The sequence below is a fragment of the Anomalospiza imberbis genome, chromosome 4 (genome assembly GCF_031753505.1).
Source record: "Anomalospiza imberbis isolate Cuckoo-Finch-1a 21T00152 chromosome 4, ASM3175350v1, whole genome shotgun sequence".
NCBI lineage: Eukaryota > Metazoa > Chordata > Aves > Passeriformes > Viduidae > Anomalospiza > Anomalospiza imberbis.
In genome coordinates, this window is record NC_089684.1 from 36,699,351 (window position 1) to 36,717,903 (window position 18,553).

Genomic DNA, 18,553 nt, shown 5'->3' on the forward strand with positions numbered 1-18,553 from the left:
ATAGAAATCCTTCACAAAATACAACAGCCAATATCTGTAACTAACTCCCCTCAGACTTTAAATGCAACAGAAACATTTCCTTCACCTTGGAGGCAACTGCAAAACTCAGTCCAATGGCTAAAATTTGAAGTGTGTGAAGCTAATTTTAAAATCATCGTAATTTACTTAGGGAGGTGGTTACAAATTAAATAAAATCTCAATTGTTTGTTGTTTTTTTTTTTTTTTGTTATTTTTTTAATGTATATTTCTGCAAAGTCACTTCCCTGAAAAGTTTTGGTGCTTACTGTGGACAAAAAGTCTTGGGAGAGAAAAAAAAAATCCAGATTATTTTTGTCTTCTTAAACAATTGTGGGTATATAAGATTCTAATCAGAATGGTATTAGGGATAATTGCCACCAAACTTGCTCCATTTCCAAATTCAAAGCCAGCAGTATAAAAATCTCAGGAAAATTCTAAAATTGTAGAAAAAACATTTCTCAAAAATTCCTGGGCAGCAAGTAGCCCAACTTTATATTTCCTCCCCATCCCACAGGTATAGAGAAATTCTAGGTAAGAGAAAGGCATTCCATCCCTCTTCCAGATAAAATGAGCCAAACTGACAATCCCTCGGCACATTTTACTTTGGACAGTGTCATGGTTTGACACTGGCGCGATGCCAGCGCCTCCATGAAAATATACCCTTTTAAATAATTGCTGTGAAATGTGATAAGGAACAGAGCAGAGCAGGCTCAAACTTAGTAACAAAGGAAAGAACTTTATTAAACTACTTCTACTATAAAAACTATGAACACTAAATCCTGGATGAAGACTTTCCAAAACAGCCCTCCTCCTCCCACCTAATTTCTAAACAAACTCAACAGTGAGACACCACCCAGGATCCTGATCAAGTTGCTACCCTTCAGATATTCAAATACTCAATCTTTCAAGGGAGACAGGAGGCTCTCCTGTGCCACAGACTCCCCAGGAAACACAATTGCCACCCTTGTGTTTCCATGTCACACGTGGCAACCGCCCAGAGAAAATCTGCCATAATGACACTCTCCTTTCCATGTCACAGTGCTCTCACCACCGTGCATGGACAGACTGCTCATAGGGCTCCTTTAAGGATGCTTTGCCATGGACTAAAAGAGACAACAGTTCAGTTTCTCATCTCGGGACTACAGTCCCCCCCATTTTCCCCTGGGGCTGAGGGTCCAAGAACAGAGGTCCTCTTCTCCTCTTCTTCCTCCTTGAAGATAGAGGGCTTCTCCACACCTTCTCCAACTCTCCTCTGTTCTCTCTACTCCTCTGCTGGTAATCACTGAAACAGGTCTCCTGGCACACCAACGCACCACCTTAAGTGCAGCTTCTGTTAGGAGAATTTGGTTCAGTCTATGGCTAACAAGAGAAGTCCAGCCACAAGCCACTCCATCATCTCCTTCCAACTCGAGAATTTCTTCTTCCAACATCTCGGATCCCAGACTGTCTCTCTTCTACTTCAAATCAAAGAGGAGTAATATTTTACAAAGCCTTCATTTCTCAGGAAAGGGTTAACAGCTCAGACTCCCTGGACGGCTGATATCTCTGCCCAGCAGCCGATTCCCAAGGCCAAGGCTGGGCGCCTTCCCCCGCCCTCCTTCTCCTCCGCGCCGGCAAAGTTACAGGTGCCGTCCGGACTCTCTATCTCTTCCCTCTGGGCGGGGGAATGACAAAGACATCTCCGCTTCTCTCCAGCCTTCCGTCCACATGAGCTGGCTCGGTTCCAGTCCTTCTACCCCTCAGCTCACCTCGACCAGGCCTCATGGCTTCCCCTCCCCCATCCAGCCCCATGGCTGGGCAGGGAAGGTCTGCACAGCATCTTATCCGGAACCAAAGAGAGCGAGCTCCTGGGAGTTCCTGCTTTTAACCCCCTGTGTTCTCAGAAGCGTATCCCTATCTTCAGTGGTCACTTCAGGTGCCAATATACAAACTTGACCACTGATTGGTTTGACTCAACTTCCTGAAAAAAAAATCACTTCCATGTCAAACCACAACAGATAGAAATTTTAGTGGTAATTTATTTAAATGGCATTAAGTATGACCTCAATAAGATGCATCTTCTTTACTAAAGCCAGGTCAGAATATGACAAGAAGAACTGTATTATCCTCTTCTGAACCAAATTAATTCGTTGGGTTTTTTGTTTTTTTTTTTTTTAATGTGTAGAACACTGGGCTTGTTAGAGTGCCTAAGCACTCATGCATGTACTTGAATAAATACAGGCACAAACAAGACAGCAAGTGAGATACACTATATTGCTATTAAGGTTCACTCTGATCTCTTGACTAAGCTTGGAAAGCAGAAGCTGCTGCACTTTCATAATATCAGCACCACTTGTGCCTACAGACAGTCTTTCCAAGCATCATGCAATTACACAGAGAAATGTTTACAGCTTCCTTTGTGCTCAGTTACAGGCCACCTGGTGCGTGCAGTCATTTTTAATCAGAGTAAGGCTTCCTCTGGTGGGTAATGTAGGCCTGCACCACACAGCGAAACACAGGAAATCAGCAGCAGCTCATCCAGGATGATATGAGAATGATGAAGGATGGAGCACTTAAGACTAAGATAGAAAAATGTTTGTTTGGATACAATGGAAGTTATGACATGAGCCAGCCCAAAGACAGTGCCAGAATGTGTAGAGGCATGTCCTGTGGATGAGCAGTCAGGGAAGGAATGCCTTAAGCACCTTAAGAGTTCCCATTCCCAGGTTCTGCTTGAACAGGAGTAATGGACCTGCTGTTTCACCATGCTAAAATATTAGAGTTAAGATGAAACAAACAAGGATCCATAGTTCCAAATACATCACTTTTGACAATGAAGGGACATGCAAACTAATGCATAGATTTCACTTGTCAACAGATCACACACTGCCCTCACCAGAGAACAGTTGTGCTACAACTACTATTGCTTTAAAAATAAGAGAACCAGGAACATAAATATTTTGTTTAGTAAGTAAATATTGGAATAACAGAGATTGGGAAAATATAACCTGTTTATCAATATCAGCAGAAACCTAGGTTGTAGTTTTCATTTTATTATCGTAATCTGCCCCAGTAGGAATATTTGCCTGTCCATTTAAACACTATACATGTTTTCTTTATGATAGCAATCTGAAGAAATTGGACTGAGCTTGCAATGATTCATGATGATATTTAGTATTCGGATTGCATTCAGCTGAAAATTATGGTTTCCATAATAAAGAAACAGTATGTTTAAATATTTTAGTTTTGTGAATTATGGTTCTGCTGCTGAAGCCAAATAAAAAACTAAAAATGGTGTCCATAAAGTCTATCACAGAATCAGAAATAGCAAATATCGTAATACCACAATAGTTTTGTGTTCAAGGTAAGAATTGATTAGGCATCACCAGCATATAACATGGACTTCAAAGAAAAATGAGAAACAAAATGCCACGAGGAACAAGTTTTCTTTATGTATGCATTATAATGGCTAGATGATCCATTCCTTGTAAATATATAGTTTGCCATCACTTCTGAATGGCAAAACATAGTGTACAGATGAGGTTTTGCTGTTTGCTAACAAAGACTTTTCTGAAAACTCATGGGGATACCAAAAAAAAAAAAAAACAACACACCTGATAAGCAGGACTTTTCCCATAAATTCTACAGTCTTCTGTATTTATCAAAAGCTTACACAACCTAAAAAATGCTAGCAGAGCACAACATAATTTGGAGAGTACTGCACAATATAATTTGGAGAGTATAATTTTGATGGAATAGGATGCTTTCTTTGTTCTTGCAATGCTAAGAGACAGAAGGCAGATTATCCTCACAATTTTGCAGAGATATTTCCATAACTAAAGGCTGCTTTTATTTAAATCCTACATATCATATATATTTTTAGCATCAACCCAATTCCACTACTGATCTGCAGAGTATTTTTACGTCTGCCCTTGGCCTTTTTTTTTACAGAAATACCTTTGGACACCTCTAGTTGTCTGCAGTCTGCCCATTTTTATTTGATGAGGACAGCGTGAACTGAGACTCTGGATCTGAATGTTACTGTCCCTTGTCTAGCTAGCAATCAGGTATTCATAGTGGAAGTGTATCTTTGATATTTAAGCTAAAGTATATCTGTGAGGCCAAAAAGTGATGATATTTCCCTGTGTTTTCTTCATCTTCAGCATATTGTCTTCACAGAGGGAGAAGGTAGCAAGCCAAACAAAAAATCTGAATCACATTGCTTCAGATATAGGAAAAATCTCATGGAAGATTAGGGACTTTTTAGGGACTGTAAATTTTGCAGCAAGCAGTTACTACTTCGTTCCTCTTTTAAAAAATATGGCATAGGGTCTATGTAATCCTTGAGTTCCATTTGAAAAGTGTAAATCGCACCCAGCATGCTTACTAGCCCTTCTTAAACCATTCATCTTTAACTCCTCAGTCCATAGGATTGCAAATGAGAAACTACTTCCTTAATCTATAAGAGTAAAAACAAGAAATGAGGAGCAAAGGAAAACAAGTATTTTAGCAGCCCAGATATAGACCAGAATTCATTTTCCTTTTGTTTTTTTTTAATCTAGCAACATAATGGCTTTATATCATAAACGTATATTATACTCACGATAAATGTGGTTTGCAGTCATCAATTCCTCACTTTCACTCTGTGTTTAGTGAATCTCAAATGCTGTTTGACACTTCTTATCCTCCTTTTGCCATGAGCATTACAAAACTCATAGAACACAAATGAGTGTTCAGCTTTTTGCAATCTACATACTAGTTAAATGAAAGAAGCCTGAGTTAAAAACGTAAAGAAAAATCTTACTAGCTCTTGAAATCCTTTTAACTTTCTTAATCTGTTGTTTTCTTTGCACTTGTGTCTAAATTCCCTGCACTACTACCTAACTGTATCAACACATTTGAAAGCTGTGCATAGTTTTTGGGTTGGCTTTCAGTTGTCATCGAGGTTTCTTTTCCCCAGTGTCACCCACAGTCTAGAGGAGCATCTCTACATGCTATGTAAAATTCACCACCAGATTTGCTCCCTATATACTCAAGGTTTTGGTGAGCCTAGGCGTGGCAGCCAAATTATACTAGATAAGGTTGGTGGGGATGATGATGCAATATGAACTAATGCCTTCACCACAGCTCTCATTTAAGTTAAATTTTATTTAATGTAAAAAATATACAGATTTAATGTAATATTTTGAAACCAGAATGAAAAGTATTTCAGGATGAGAATGTGCATCAAATCACAGATGCCTATCTAGCAATTTTAAGACTCTGACTTTCTCTAAGAGTCTTACAATGCCTTCTCAAAACAAGAATTGCTAAAATTCCAATGGGTTTGTCTTACTATGACAGTATGTGGGAGCTGAAGCAGAAATGACTCATTAATTTGCAAACTTTCATGTACTCGAGGGTCTTTTTACTAAGAGATTACTCTAAATTTGTATTCCTGAAAGCAGAGAAAAGGCACAGAACAAGGAAGTTGAGTTGAAAAGCTAGTGGAGTTCCATTTCCTGGGAAGAAATTAAGAATTCCTCAGCAAAGCCAGAAAGCCTGTTCAAGAGGCAGCTATGTGACATCAGACCATTCCTAGCTTAGAGCAAATCACAGCATTACAGAGCTGCCCACTTCATCTCTGTACTGCCCAATTTATCTTTGATTCTGAGCCTGTCCCAGGCAATGTACGGTGTTGAAACCTCTGCTGATAAAGCCTCTTATTTATCACTACACCTCCCCTGGAATGAGGACTGCTGGTGCATGCTTTGCTTGCCTGCTGCTTACCTAATTTTGCTTTGCAAAGCTTGAGATGTTGTCTTACTGTCCCTGACCTTTTAATAGTTTCTTCCACTACAACATTAGCACAGATTATTCTTTCTAAAGCATTTTATTCACCTCTTTCCTGCAAAGCTGGACTCAGTGAGCTAAAGCAGATGAGTTCAGACTTCCATTTTCACTTTTAAATCAAGAGTATGTAATCGGTGGAGTCAGACTGCATAGCAAGCATCATACAATGGCTCTACAATTACATAAAGTGATATATAAAGTTGAGTCACATGTGTAGAACAACTCAGAGTTTTTAAATTGGAATGAAAACATAATAAATTCAGCTTTCTGCTCAACAAATGGAAATATTTAGTGAGGCCTTCCTGCTGTGTGTTTCTAAGGAGCTGGCCCCTTCAGCTATAATGAAAATCAAGTCTAAAACAAGTCTTTGATAATGGCATTCTTCTCAGAGAAGGACAGGTTAATGTCTTAAGACATTTTGAGATTTCTTTCTTCACTGCTAGAACTTTTATTTTTGTTTTCTTATAATTTACTATCCAGCTATTGTATTCCTTCAAAACAAAGCACTTATGCTGTTTTATCTCTGCAATACCACAGAGGTTTTTAGTAAGTAGAATGGAAAACAAGTCAGATTAATTTATTTCAAGTGTGCTTATTCACAAAAAATAAGCCTTTCTACAAGGTTTTTGTTGCACTTTTAGAAATAATCTTATGCCATCAATTTTCCTTATATAATGTACAATGGAACACCTTGCAGATAAAGTTACAATAACACATGGAAGGAAAGACTGATAAAAGACAAATGCATCATGATGAGAAAAATGAACATACTGTCTAATGAAGTTCAAAATAATATAACGAATTGTTATTTTAATGTGCAAATTTCCTACCACCTACACATCTTTAATTGAAATTGTACTCCAGCTTTTATAAGTCATTATCATGTCATATCTGAAAAATGCTGAAATTAAATTAATCATAAAATTGATATTTCTTTACTTGAAAAATGTAGTTATTGTAGTCATAAACTAATCACCACCAAGTATCAACTGCCCTTAAACACATGACATTACTAATTCCATAAGGTCATTTATTTTCCCTTTTTACCCAACAATTCAATGTATTTCTTACATCAGTCTGTTCTGTTTTGGTTTGGTGTAATGTATACAGCATCTGACAATTTGTGCCTTTGCATGGCTGCTTTGATTTTTGTCCTGTGGCACAGGCTGGTTTTTTTGGGGGTTTTTTGTTTTTTTTTTTCTAGACACAGTGAGAAGACTGGTTCAGTTTTGTCTATATCAGGTGCTGTGGCAGCCTGCAGTGGGCAGGAGTTATGTTCCCTGTACTTCTCCTCCACTACTGGCTGGTGCATGCCTTGAGGCTCTCTTTCAGCTCTATCTACAGCTGTCAAACCTGCAGAGCGCAGCTTCACCAGCCTTAATGCACTCTGACCTTTATTAGAAAGATTTCCACCCATTTCAGTAATCTTTTATTGTCTTCAACTGCTTCTTGCTCCCAAGTAAAATTCTCCTTCTTTCAAAGGCAGACTGAACATTCAGTTTGAAATGTCCCAATCGGAGTAAATTTATCTGAGTATAAGGACTATATTTCATACATATATTGTTAAACTGATTCTTGTTTTAGTAGGAGGATATCAAATCAACACCTCCTCTATTTTAGAGGGAAGAATAAACTAGAGTAAAATCTTGCCTGCTGATTTTCTCTTGATTTACTAATTGAGTACAGCTTTTGCTTCTTTAATCTTCTGGAAAGAACATGAATTTTGAGTGATATCCTGCACATTGTCAAAATTCAAGTTCATTCTCAGCTGGAAATCTGTGGGATTCAGACTTAACCAAACTATGCATACCAGCACCAAAAGCCATGAAGCAGAAGTCACTATCAGAAAAAAGTATACACTATATTAGCTCATACTCTGTCAGCTTCAGATGCAGCAAACCCAGATGAAAAAATAAGAAAGATAAGAGCAACAAAGCAACAGGAAATCTTCGATGAAATTGTGTGACATTACCCCTAAGTTTTGTTCTTTGATTTTCCCCAAAAACTAATTGGTTACAAAAAAACTTGATCAAAGCTAGCACATACTGCTCTCACTTAAACTGTTATTCTAAGATCTAACCCATTTGACAGTGATCACCTCAGTAATTAATTAAATGTAACATAGTCTGCACACAGTTAAATTGGTCAATGCGGTAAGCAAAATTAACCCATGGTGTGAAACTTCAACTGCTATCCAAAATTCACACCAGTTGTTTTGTTTCAAGAGATTCAGTGCCAAACTGATTTTTTCAAATATATATTTGTAAATTGGAACAGAAACCTTTTCATTAATGCCATATCAGGATGAACAATTATTAGCACTGACTGAGTAGAACATTTCCTTTACCCACTGGAGTACAGCTCCTTACAAAACTGAAAGATCAGCATAAAATGATCTAAAGAAAATGTGGACCTTGCAGATTTATTTAACTGATGTTAAATGAAACTGTAGAAAGCACACTTTTTACATTGTAGGCTGTTTCATCAGAAGTGTAATTATTTACATATTAGTTTTGTATGTCAAAGCACAATTTTTCTTTACTTGCTAGTCCTTTCCAGTTTTTAACATATGTCTTGATCATAGCAGATAATCTTACTCATATGCCTTGTAGAACAGTGAAAATCTACTTATATCTAACAGCAATTTATAGAGGAGCACACTCACTTTTCCATCTCAGACAGCAAAAATTCTTTCAAATATTTGTAAGCTGCTTGGTTAGAGTTTTCAGCCAGAATTTTACAGCACAGATTGAGTTTGTTATATTTTTGATGCACACCTAAAGATTTTTTTAAAGGTTTGCAACAACCCCTAACAACAACATCATGCAGCAGGAACCAACAAAGTTGGTTCATTATCTGGAGTCAGGATTATATCATCCGAGGTTACAGAGTTCTAAACATACTCCTAAATATCATTCTCCATATCTGAAGATCCTTCCTGACCTATGCCTGTGGAAGGAAATCTTACAGCTGAACAGACAGGTTCAAGGTTTTAATATAGTTTAAAGTAACACTCACTTCTACGAAGTCCATTTATATACATTCTAAAGAATAATATTTTCAGTCACTGCCTGTTTTTGCAACATGTATCACAGAAAATCCATATTTTTGCAACCTGTAAACCATGGTCAGAAAATCCATATTACAAGAGTATATTTACTAGCAGAGATAAGAGACAGAGATATGTTAGATCAAACAGTCATCAGTTCTTACCCAAATGCTTAAAACAAGACCAAAGACAAATGAAAAGGTTAACAATAACTATCATATTCATATTCAGATCAGTCTGCTGTGAGGGCAAACTGATGCTTTATCAGTTTTGCCTAGACTTTGTCAGATTTTTTTTAACTCTTTCAAGCCAAAACCTAAATGCTACATCTTAAATTTCCAGGTATTTATTAGTAGGTGTCACAGAAGGAAAAGTCATCTGTTTAGCTAGACAAACATAGAGACATACAAGCAAAAAGGTGTCACCCACCATTCCAACTGGAAAGAAAAGTCATTTACAAAGTAGATTAAGTATGTAAGCAGAAAATAGAATACCATTGTAACTTTGTAAGTTATCAAATAAATATTCTACTGAAAATAGAACAACTGATGAATGTACCTCAAGGTCAATTTTCCACCCTCCAAGAGGTTTCGAGTTTTCATAAAAATGTAATTTTGTCATTTTTCTCTCATGTTGCAATATGAGTGAGGAAAGGCTGCATTACAGGGGACCCACCATTTCAAATGTGCACTCACCTGGCACAACTCAAGGGTAATGCTTTAAAAATCTCTCACTCATTTCAAGTTAAAGGCTAAATAAAACAGAATTATGGGTGTGGGCGAAGAAAAGGATTGTCTTGTTTTTCCATTATCCCAATATGTCTGGAAAGGCTTCTGCACCATGGCATCAGCAATACTTTTCTCAGGCATACATTGCTACACATTTGTAATGGAGGCCTAATTTGCTTTCACATGGAAATAAAGGCAGAAAGATGTCAATTTGTAAATTATATAATACAATATATAATTATAATATAGTAATGTATTTATATAATTAAATTATAATTATAAAATGTATATGCCCATTTATAAATTATAATATGTATTATACATCATTATATATAATATACAATATATAATTATAGAGTAAAATGTTATAAAATTATTATATAGAACTTATAAATAAAATTATATTATACTATATATACTATAGTATAAATTATAAAATAATTTTAATAATATACTCATGAGGAAAAAATAATGACTTAACATTCATAATTAACATTTGACCCTTCTGTTTTCTCCCACACTCCAAGCTAGCAAATATCAGCCATTGCAATCAAGTAAGGTTAACTCATGAGGTTGATCTTTAGCTGTGCTGACTCAGCTGATGCTGATGAGATTTTAAAGCTTGCAACTTTTTTGATTAGCTTGCAATACTGAAGCTTGTTAGCATCACCAGAAATCTCCTGTCTAGACACAGAGCCATGTTTTGGGGCCGTGCATGTTTTTTTAATGCTTTGTCTTCTGTGCAGTCTGACCACATTACTGTTGTACTGAAAGCACCATCAGCCTATTCTCTACAAATAAAAGCAGCTCCTTTCAGATTCCAAGAAAAATCCAGTCACTATCAGAGAGGGACAAAAAATGTGGTAGGTTTAGAAATTCTTTAACGTGAGGGTGGTAAGTGGTTGGAAGAGGTTGCCCAGAGAAATTGTCAATGCACCATCTCTGGAAGTCTCAAGGCCAGGTTGGATGGGGCTTTGAGCAACGTGTTCTCGAGAGAGGTGTCTCAGCCCATGACAGTGAAGTTGGAACAAGATGGTCTTTAATGTCCCTTCCAACCGAGTCCATTCTGTGATTGAGTGCCATTTTGGAGTGACATATTGCTACTTTGGGAGTCAAAGATCCAGTTGGCTGACACAATGTTATGTGTGTAGCTGCATTCAACCAGCCTCACTTTGGTTCTGACCAGCAATGAATGGTCACACTGCTCATCTGAGGTGTAACATAATCATTTAAGATATACGAAAACATACTCTCAGATGAACTAAGTAAAGCTTTATTCTTAATAAAAATCTGTCTTATTCTGTGGCCATGTAGGAGATACAAATAGCAATGTGCACCCAGAAAAGATTAAGCATTAAAAGAGGCTAAGTTTTGTAGAATTTAAGCTTCTAAAACATAAAACAAAAAGACAAAACATTAAAAAAACCCTCAAACAAAACCCAAAAAAATCCATATAGAAACTTTGAAATAACAGGTTAGAAGAAAGTAAAGAGTTTATGAAAGCAAAGAAGAAATGTTTGTTCATAGGGTATTTCTGCATAATATGCTCAGTCTTTCTGCATTTCATTTGGCTGAAAAGGTGAGAAAGGAAAGAGGATCCCAGCCTGGATGAAATCAGACCTGCATAATGTAATCAAGGATAGAAAGGCATTCTATGTTAGATATAATATAAAGCAGGTAGAAGCTGAAATGAGGAAAGATGAGTCAAATAAGGAAAATGGACATACACTGTGCAAGAGGCTGAGGTAAGACTTTTCCCCAAGTACATTAAAAACATTGTGAAGATGAGAGATCAGTGGGTTTCAAAGAGATGGCAAAAATTATGTGCTGACAGCAAGGATATGAATGAAAGTAAATGCATTCCTTAATTCCATTGTCACAACAGGCCAGGGTCATCAAGAGGTGTCATTTATAAACAATGAAAAGTTGTTATTGGGAATGATATGACATGAGAGAATGTTAAAGGAACCCCAAGACATACAATGACAAAAAAACTACAGGGCATCAATAGAAAACAAATTATATTGAGATGGCCTCCCATCTTTAATTCAGAGACTTTTCAGTGATATACTGAAAACAAAAGGAAATCACCTTGAAAATCCAGCGTACATTTAAATTAACATTTTTCTTGAAGAACTCAAGTGAAAAAAGCTGTCATAGTGAACATTAAGATCTCAGGTTTTATTACATTCTTTTATAAACAGAGGACGTTTATTCTTTGTAATGTATTTATCCACGCTACCCCAGGTTTGATGAACAATGCCTTAAAAATAAATATATATTAATTTAGGATTGCTATCATGCACATTAAAATATGAAATGAGGATACAGAGATTGATGAAGCATGACAATAGTACTGTATTTGGAGATAAAAAACACTACCCATCAAATCAAGTCAAGATTCCAGCACTACAGGAACAGTCCATCTGCCCACTGCTATGATCATTCACTCAGAAATCCCATAAATCATGACAACTGCGCAGGGAAAGCCTACCCAGTACCTTTCCCTGATTTGAGTTAGGAGTTTTGTCCTCTAAAATACACAATTAGTGTCAATATGCTTAAGTCCCCAGAGATTGTTTTTTATTGTTTTCCAAGGTAATTCCTAATGTGCCTTTGTTGCTTTTTTTATACACAGTCACAGTCAGGAGGAACTACAACTCTCGACTAAATAATTGAATAATGAATTACAGTTTCTCTTCTAACACTAAAATAAATCAGAATGTAAGCCTGGAAGTTATGTGGGTTGCAGAATTTACCAGGGAGGCTGCTGGCCCTGTGCACACATTTCAGAGAAAAGCCCCCAAATCAGTGAAGGACCAAGCATATGCTTAATTATACTTAAGCATGTGCTTAAGCATTTCCTAAATTGGCATTGTAAGTCAGATTAAATTTTCTAGGATATCAGCCTGACACTAATTGTAATCAGTGCAAATTTATTCTCTCTGGTATTTGTTCACAGAGCAATGCTGATTTAAATTGAATGCATCTATAGCTCTCATAACACAGCTCAGATATTTTCTGTCTGTGGGATGAAATCAGCAGTTACTGTTCATGAGCATTTCTGGATTCCTTACATCTCATGGAATTGTTTTATTCTGCTGCAAACCAAAAATTTTAAAGCATTAAGCTAGTCATATTGTATGAATACTTAACAAAAGTGTTTGTCTAAAAGTAAAGACATGACTAATAAAGTACAATTCTGCCAAAACTATTCCAATCAACATGTTTTAAGTGGAAGTTTCTATGCTGTATTTGTACTACAGATAGTTGAACCTGGCTCCATTCTCTGCTGCCTGGGTAGATTAGTTGAAATAATTTCATTGCACAGAGACAGACGTTGAAAAGCAATTTTTCTTCTCTCTGGCTTGGTAGTATAGACAATGCAAAAGCCAGGGATCGCTAAGTGACTTTTTTTTTCCCCCCTTCCTGCTCTGTGCAGCTGAGATACAATGCTTCCCTGCTCACCTCACCAGTCTGGGGGCTTATCTCTTCCATGAGTAAAAGGCCACACTAGGGAGTTAAAAATGGGGGGAATTGAGCTCCCTTGAGAGAACAATTGTTGTCTATCATGCACCACGGGAGAGCTGCTTACACACTCCCCTAGCATGCTGATTTTAGGAGAGAGGGAATTAGCATTTTCTAGCATCATCTTTAATAGCTCCCTAAATGTGAAATACCAAATTGTTTTGCCTGCAACATCTTACAGTTAGCTGAATTTAGAAAATTTTGGATTATTTCCTGCCTGAGAACCTAAAGAGCCTATATATGTGTATGTGTGTAATTAGTCCAGCTCTTTGATTTACAACTCACCTTTGGAAACACATCCAGTCTTAAATTTACAGACTTCATATAATAAAATTTATTGAGACACTTCACGACATCCTCAAACATACTTTCAATAGCTGCAGTACTTTAAGTTAAAAATATACACTTAATTCTAATTTTAGTTTACCTAACTTCAACTGCAAACTGCATCTTGCATTACTTTTTCCTGTACCATGAAGAATTACTTGCTGCTGGATAGCTCATCCCCAAAAACATACTTATAATGAGTACTCAAAATGTTTCTATACCCTTATTTCAGCAACTTAGATTTTCTTATTATTACAAAACTTTTCTTTTCCTGAAAGGCTCATCCTTGTATCTTTTCTGAAATCTTACTTGACTTTTGTAAAATTGTTTTAAAGTTCTGGGCTGAAAAGAGTAGTCTAGCACTACACTCAATAATATCAAATAGCAAGCTCAGACTTGCTATTCTGAGCCTATTTCAAATTTCACACTTTTAGCTTCCAGGCTTTAGAGAAGTTCTCATTCATTTGGCTAAGACAAGCTTTAAAATCCAAATCCATACATTAAGTCTAAAAGTGAGACTTGCAGATGGCTCAAAAAATCTAAAATTGTAATCTCCAAACAGCTACATTAGCCTAGAAAGATAAAAACTTCAGAGGCCAACCAGCTTTCAAAACTCACATTCCTTATGAATACCAAAACTCTGGTGGAGAAGATTAATAGTGGCTTATGTCTCAACACAGCTGAGTAACCTGATATTTATTTCATGCTTACCTCCCAGTACAGTTAAAAAAACAAATTCTGTATGTATCCTGAAATGCAGGTAACCCAGATTCCTTACAAACATGGTTGAAAGATATGACATTCCCTTTTGTTATTTATAGTTCAGTTAACCCACCAAAGATGTGAGACATTAAGACTTAACCCTCTCTCTTTGAAGGAAATATTCAAATTTCCTCTAGAACCACTCAGAAATGGGTATGTACTTTAAGTCTATAGCTGGTTAACCTCGGGGTATATACATAAATAGATACATATATGAATTAAAAAGGGGTCTGAGGAACTACTCTATAAAAACCTCCAGGAAATGCTTCATTTGGTACCTTTGGTTTTCCTTTCTTAAGGATCAGAAAGTGAACCTAATTCTTGCCTTGTTCCTAATTTCTTGAGCTAGGAGGAAACACCCAGGACAGTTTTCAGCTGTATTTTCTAATTTAGAGATGCATGTTTGTGTTCACTTTCTCCAGATCAGTGAATCTGCCATTAGACCATGCTGCCTCCCAGAAACCTGCAGAGAACATTCTCCCTATATCATTGAACAATTCTTCTAAATCTCCAGCAGCTGGAATGATTTAAAACATACCCAGGACATGGCAGGTCTTAGGAAACTTTTTGCACAGGACTTATGTATAACTGACACTTAATTCTTTTTTCCCTATTTTAACACAGCTCCTAACTGGAACTATGAATTTCAGCTTCAGCTCTGCAAGTACATTCCCTTTCTTAGGCAACACCATCATATTATGTTATTCTCATATTACAAAGACACTTCATGTTGTGGAACACATTTAAGTTCTCTAAAGCAGTGATCTTTAAATTAGTCTGATAATTTATTTAAAATTCCACTCTTTTTTCCCCCCAATCTGGATGTCAATGCATTACATGCTAGAAATATGTGTCTGTGAAAACCCAACAAAACATCCCTGCTGATACACCCATTTTCCCAGTATCTTGAGATATACTACTTTATTTCCCAGAAACTCACAAAGTTCAGCCACATATATTTCCCCCACCAATTTGCATTACGCCAAATTTAATGCAGAACATTTAAAATCAGTATTGATTCTACCAGGTGACAGTCACTGTCATTTATTTGCTACTACTCCAGAACATGGATAGGCTCAGATTTCTCTTAAGTTCTTCCATTAAAAGCTACTCATTCAAACTGTTACAGCTACATGAAAATAAAACATTATTCTGACTTCTAAGAGATATTTCTTCAGCCTTAGGGACACCAGAAGGGGTAGTGTTGGACAAGGGGTGGATCAATCTCCAGCAATAACAATTGAACACCTTTCACAAGCACTAAATTCAGCTGAATAAAAGCTAAAAAGCAGAAAATAGACTAACTTGAATTGCAAATGTAATCACTGATGCCAGACACTAACCTTAAAGCATTCAAGGTGAAATGCACCCATCCCTGCACCATGCTGAGGACTCAGTGCAGTGCCCTGAGTAGGCATTGTGAGAATGGAAGTAATTGACCCCAGTTGTGCACATGATAAAGACTTGCCTCAAAGGCCTTCTCACTCCAATTCTATTCCTAAACGGAGAGAAAAGCTGCATTTCTCTCCTTCCTCCTATGTGGTCAGAAGCACAGGATCCTCATAGTAGTGGAAAAGGAGGTCTCTCCCTCCTCCCATCAGGATAACTCTCAGTCATAGAGCCAGTTTGGCTGAGTGGCGTGTCAAGCCAGAAGTCAAAGCCCTCATATAAGGGTTGCATCTTATCTTGTGGAAGATCTATTGTGCTCTAAAGAATAAACATATTGGCTCTTCAATCTTTCAGAAACAGAGAACAAAGCTACTTCACTTCCAGTCTGTGAAGCCACTTGTTTCAAGTAATGAACTCCAACAGCCTCTTTCTTGTTTTTTTCTTTTTTCTCAGTTTTATTCATGATATCTACATAAGTGGCTGAAGCTGACTGCAGTGCAGCTAAGGATCAAACACTTAAACTTTACTTTCAAGCATCAGACACTAGATATGCTTATTAATATTCACCAGATAATTTCCTACTTTGCTGATAAAAGTTCTCTCAAAATACATTTCTTTTGTAAAAAAAAAAAAATTCCATATAGCACAAATGAGCAAGCAAACTATAAATTATTTGAAGGCAATTGTATGCAACAATGACCTTGAAAACCAAGAGACTTAGCACTCAACATTCAAATATTTTAATCCTGCTCTTTCTACAACCAGCATTTTTGGCTGCTGCTGATCTTTGACATATGAAATAAGGCTGAATAAGCAATCCTTCCTATGCAGGTAGGTGTATGTGAGTGCACCTACTAGGAAACCACAGCTTTTTACATAAGATGTAAGGCTCTGAATAAGACTGGAGAACGCCCTCTGAACATAAGTAATGTTCTTTCCCAAACTGAGACTTGAAGACTGAAATATTTGGTAAATAAGGTACTCTAAAACAAAAAGTGGAATTCAGAGGTTAATACCATGTCCAATCCAAATACCTTTCAAGCTGTACACCATTCCATCCCCAGAAAAAACAGAGTTACTTTCTGAGCCATGACACCAGACTTGATATGTGAAAGCATATTTCTGGCATTACATTTGCAGAACTCAAACAGATCAGTTAATAAAAGTATTTTAAGGCACTTATGCACATATAGGTTCAGAATAAATATTTTGGGGTTGGGAAAGGTTCTGATTAAGCATCCAACTGTAAGCAATAGAGATTTGTGAATGTAATGAACAGTTGAATGTACTGAATAAGTAAGAAGTAATGTATTTTACTTTTTCTGCCCTCTTTTTATTAAGTACCACACAGTAAAACGTCAGAAATGGATAATGGAGGAGTTGATGAGTCAGAGAACCACAATGAATAAATGCCATGAAAAGAAAAAACATATAAAACATCAGAACCGTACCATATCACACACATATTTGCAAATCTTGTATTTTACTTTTGGTAAATATTAAAGCTATACAAAGCAAGAGAATCCTTCCCCTTTTGCCAAAGTGTATGTTTTACATGGCCACATCAATAGTCCTTTTGCTGAAGAGACTGTTTTGTAACATTAATTTTAGAAATATATTTAGCAATGCAACTTCAAAAAAACACATGTAAGGCTACAAACAAAAAGGAAACTAAGGATGTTTGGACATCATTTGCTTAATTCCATATGTTGTGTTATGACATTTATGTGAAATGTGCAGATGTTAAATTTATGTAGAACACTTAAAAGTATATCTTCGTTGAAAACTGAAGTTGAAAAGTGTGGATTTACTCAATTGTTACTGCATTTTTCATAAAGGCTTTTCTTATCTGAATTAGTAAAGCAGATTAGTATGGCAGAGAGTACAAAATAGTAATTCTAAGTACCTTATTAATAGTAACAAATGGTTAAGAGAAATTGCCTTTACATATTAATGATTATGTGATGTGTTTGATATATAGTGAGAAAACCATTGTACTGTGGTAACTGTGTTTTCCAGTTCATAAGTGGGTTTTAGATTTGAAGAGGAGGAACATAGATCTTCTCTTGATATGTGATTATGAATAAAATTACCTCAAGAGGAAAAAGGGATTTAGAAGCCAGGAGGCTAAACACAGATGCATGAACAAGAGTGCCACAGAAAGCTGAAAGGGAGGCTAAAGGGAATATCCTTGTTCTCCAAATGATCTGTCAAGTTTGGATATAGCAGAGAATCAGGACAAAAAGAACTTGGAAATAAAGAAAGACGAATTAGTTGTGCTGAAAATGACTTACAGGTTATGGAGGACCCAACTTTACTAGGAAGGAGGTAGAGATTACTTAAGCCAAACTTAACCTGAAGAAATTAAACCAGTGAATAAATAGAGTCAAAAATAAAATCAGAGGAAAAGCACTTCAGAGCACAGATTGAGTTCAGCTTAAATACAAAGGCAGAAATGTGGATGCTGGGCATAAAGATAGAGAGTTAACTGGAATAAAGGAAAATGCTGTTGTTCATAAAGGTTGGTGTTTAATTCTTTATGTGTGAAACAAGAGCAACATGTAGACATTTACAATAAAAGAGGACAGCCAAAGAGAGCAAAAGTAATGGGAGCAGAAAGAACATGGAGAATGAGAGAAATATAAATTACTGAGGAAAAGCAATAAAATAAAGGAGAATATATAAAAACCTTCAGTGTTTTCATCAACAAAAAAACCTTGAGCACTGAGAAGGAGGAAGCACATATCAGACTTTGCATGTAAAATTATTGGCACTCACTTTCAATGCTTTGGCATCAAAAATAGATAAAAGTGATCTATAGAAATCTGCTACAGCAATATAAATTGCTACAAAAATGACTGCCAGCAAGTAAAATTAACAGCATCACCTGAACTGAAGAATAAATTATATGATGAAGTGTTTGAGAATTCTTTTTAGGCAG